Raw genomic sequence first — 3,635 nt, forward strand, 5'->3', positions numbered from 1 at the left:
AGGGGGTGCCATGTCGCCATTAAAGTAGAACTCTAAAGCTCCAGCAAGACTACATGTTAGTACTCTATTAAATATTCAGCACTTCAACACTGATCAGTTTTCATAGAGAAAATTTTAAATTGTGTTATTCATCAAACTAAAATGTGAAACAAAAATGTGTTGTTTTTTTAATCTGAAGGAAAACCTTACTTCTTAATTACTCACTGAATGAAGTTTAGTGAGAGATGTCTCTGGGATCGGCTGGTTCTTGGTGGAGTAACTAGTAAATTGTGGGTCATTGTCAAATTATGGATTCTGGTACTGCTTCAGATACTAACACTCTCTCTGAAAGAGGACAGTGAGCTAGAGGAATTACGTCCTCTAGCTCAACCACAGCCTCTGATGTCAGTTTTACTTTTTTTTTTTTTTTGATAGAGCATATGTAAAATATTTGAAAGAAAATGCATCTTGGGAAGCTGAAATACCTAGCTGTAATGCTAATCGAGAGCCATCAATTTTCCTTGTCTCTGATTGGCAGTACCAAGACCAGAGATAAAGATAACTAGATGTTAGCTTCTGTGATAGCGCTAAGATTCTTTCCACTGTTGATATTAATGAATATTACTGTATATTAATGTATATTTATTGTTAGAACTACTAAAATATTTTATTATACATGTTTTCAGACAGATTTGGAGTATTTGTGGTTTTCAGGTTTTCTGAAAACTGATATGATTAATCAGTTTGTTCAGGATTTTTGTTTTTTCATCAGACCAGGTTGCTTTGGATAGCTTTCTCCTGTATTAAATATAGTCATTGTTTTAAAACTGCTTTTTGTGTTTAATCAATTATCTTTGGTGCATATTCAAATCAGTTTGACCTGAAACATTTAAAAGTGACAAATGGAACCACAAATCCGTTAGGATGCTGGAGTCAATTTCTTTGGTTAAAGTGTTGATTGAAGGTTAGGAGGGTTGATGAGAACAAGACTGGATGGAAACCTCAAAACAAATCCAGTGTAATCTGCACTACCATCTGAAGAGATCCCAGACTTTGATGGACTACAGACCCCAGAAGGTCTGCTTTGTTCTCTGTTACCGCTCTGTACTTTTCAGTTGACTCAGTTCACATCAGCCCACACTCTCCTAATCCTCAGAAACCACACCCATGAGGTCTGATGGCACTGAGCATGAAGCAGTTGGCCAGCTGCAGAATACGATACTGGATATTATAAATATATTGGGCGATTTTTGGAGAACTGGCGTGTGCAGTTTAATTTTACTATCAAGAAATCCATAAAACCATCTGACAATATCAAATAGAATGAAAGATTTTAAAAAGAGACACATCGTGACTCCATCTGAAGAACAAATAAGAAACAAAATCATTGGCGAGTGTCACATAATGCAAAATTGCTGAATTTATTTGATATTAATAAATCTAGACACTTTTATTCAAAGTTTCCCTTGATAAAGCAACATTTTCAAAAACAGCCAGATCCCTTTCCAGCTCCAAGACCCGCCTTCCTCCCTCTCTGGTCTCATGTGCCCAGCATGACAGAGCACCACCAGCCGGATCCGATGGCAGCGAGGTGCGAATAGCTGAAATGGTTGGTCACTACACAGGCCACCAGCAAAGAGGACGGCTCAGCCCGCCTGCCTGACATCATTAGCCCCTACACTCACACTCAGTAGTACCCAGAAAGGTTTCCTCCTATCACAGGTTCTTCACAAATATCCCTACTGTGAGCAGATGGCAGCACAATTTTATTTGTAGTACTGGATTTTTCAAGTTCAATTCTCCATCATTTTTTTCAAGTTCAATTCTCCATCATCTACTTTACGCCCAGAGTTCTTCAGAAATCACCTGTGTTAATCCATAAGACAAAATATGTTTTCTGTCGGAACAAGCTGAACATAGTTCTTGCTGCAGTGCTACCAATCATCCATGAGGCTGATCTCTGCCAATCAGCAATCTTTGCCGATTGCCTGGAATGGCTGTTAATTTTTCGGTTTAGGTATAAATGATACTATGTAATCTGGTCTGCAGGAAACTGCAGTGATCCTCGTTATAGCCAAACTCCGTCAAGGGCTTGTTTGATAAATGTCATATTAGATTCGTTGTATTGATGTATTTTGACGATTGGCCGATTATGATCGGTGGCCAATCAATCGGCAAACCTCTACTATAGCGGTTCTCAACGTGGGCGGTACCGCCCCCCAGGGGGTGTTCAGAGTACTGTAGGGGGCGCTGGCGGAAAATTTTACAAAAGGGGGGTGCTGGGATTCCTTTGGGGGGCGTTTGGTTGAAGGTAAACTTTACACCAGGGGTCCCCAAACTACGGCCCGCAGGCCAGATCCGGCCCCCCTCCACATTTGGTCCGGCCCCCTGAACAATACCATAGAGCATAGATTTCTTTTAATTTATTGTATTTTCCAGTTTATATGTGGATTTTTCTTCAACCACCAAGGGGCTCTTTAGCAGGAAGTGTGTCCTGTAAATTGTGGGGCGCATTGCTGCCATCTGTTGGACTTTTAGGGAACTGCTTGACTTTTATGTTCCAGTACGGTTGTTTGCTAGCGGTAGAGCAGATGAACACACGTGTCTGTTATGAACGCCGCATTCCAGGTTGAATTCTTCGAAGCAATGCCTGTAAGTAGCAGCTTATACTTCAAAACGACCCTTTATGTTAACATATGAGAAATTAATATGTTAAAGTTACATTCCCTCAATGGAATATATAGTAGTCAGTCCCAGTCACCGTTTCACTCATGGGTGTTGCCCATGTGCTTTCTGGGTAAAAATCAATCGAGAAACGCCCCCCCAAGACCCCGGCAACAATCTCCGGCCCCCCACCAGAGAAGGGAAAAGTTATTTGGCCCTCACAGGAAAAAGTTTGGGGACCCCTGCTTACACCTTATATGCACAACAATGCCAATTTAGACTTTGAGCAACTTGGTAAAATTGTATTGTGTAACATTAAAACATGCTTGGCTGCAATGGTATCAATGGCAGCTCTCCTTCTTCTATTCAGTGTTTGTAGCTTTTGGCGCAGCTCCGCTCCTGCTACTAGTAGCTTCACCACATCAGTTCAGCGTTACACCGGCTGATGACGTTGCTGTGATTCACTTTGTCTGGTATTTTTCGGCAGTTCTGTGATCATGTCAAAGCAACAACTTATTTTAAAAAGTGTTTTATTTCCGTTTGAAAGCTGCCCGCTTCCATGGAAGGACAACAGAAAATAACTTATAAACATGTAATTACTAAAATCACGATACCCTCACTTTGTATCCCTCTGAAAAATGAACCCATTTAAATAAAGAAATCCTTCCATGGGCTATAAAATAAACGACAGCGTTTATTTTATAGCGTTAACACCGGTGCTTTAAGTGGTCCGGTATGAAACGGGTGTGATGGAACAACGGTACCACAGCACTTTTAAGTTTCAATACTCAGCATACCTAAATTGTTTCCGTTGTTTTGAAAGGTTTATGTCAGTCTGCCTTTTCCCCATCAATACGCTTCCCGAACGCTGCGCACAATAGGGGGTTTAAAAAAAAAAAAAAAAAAAACGACGCGCACATTGCGCAAAACTCTGAAACAGGAGAAGCGGGACAAAAAACGAAGCGACGAACTAGATGTGAATTATGGCATAA

Source organism: Poecilia formosa, unplaced genomic scaffold, assembly GCF_000485575.1.
Source record: "Poecilia formosa unplaced genomic scaffold, Poecilia_formosa-5.1.2 Scaffold749, whole genome shotgun sequence".
NCBI lineage: Eukaryota > Metazoa > Chordata > Actinopteri > Cyprinodontiformes > Poeciliidae > Poecilia > Poecilia formosa.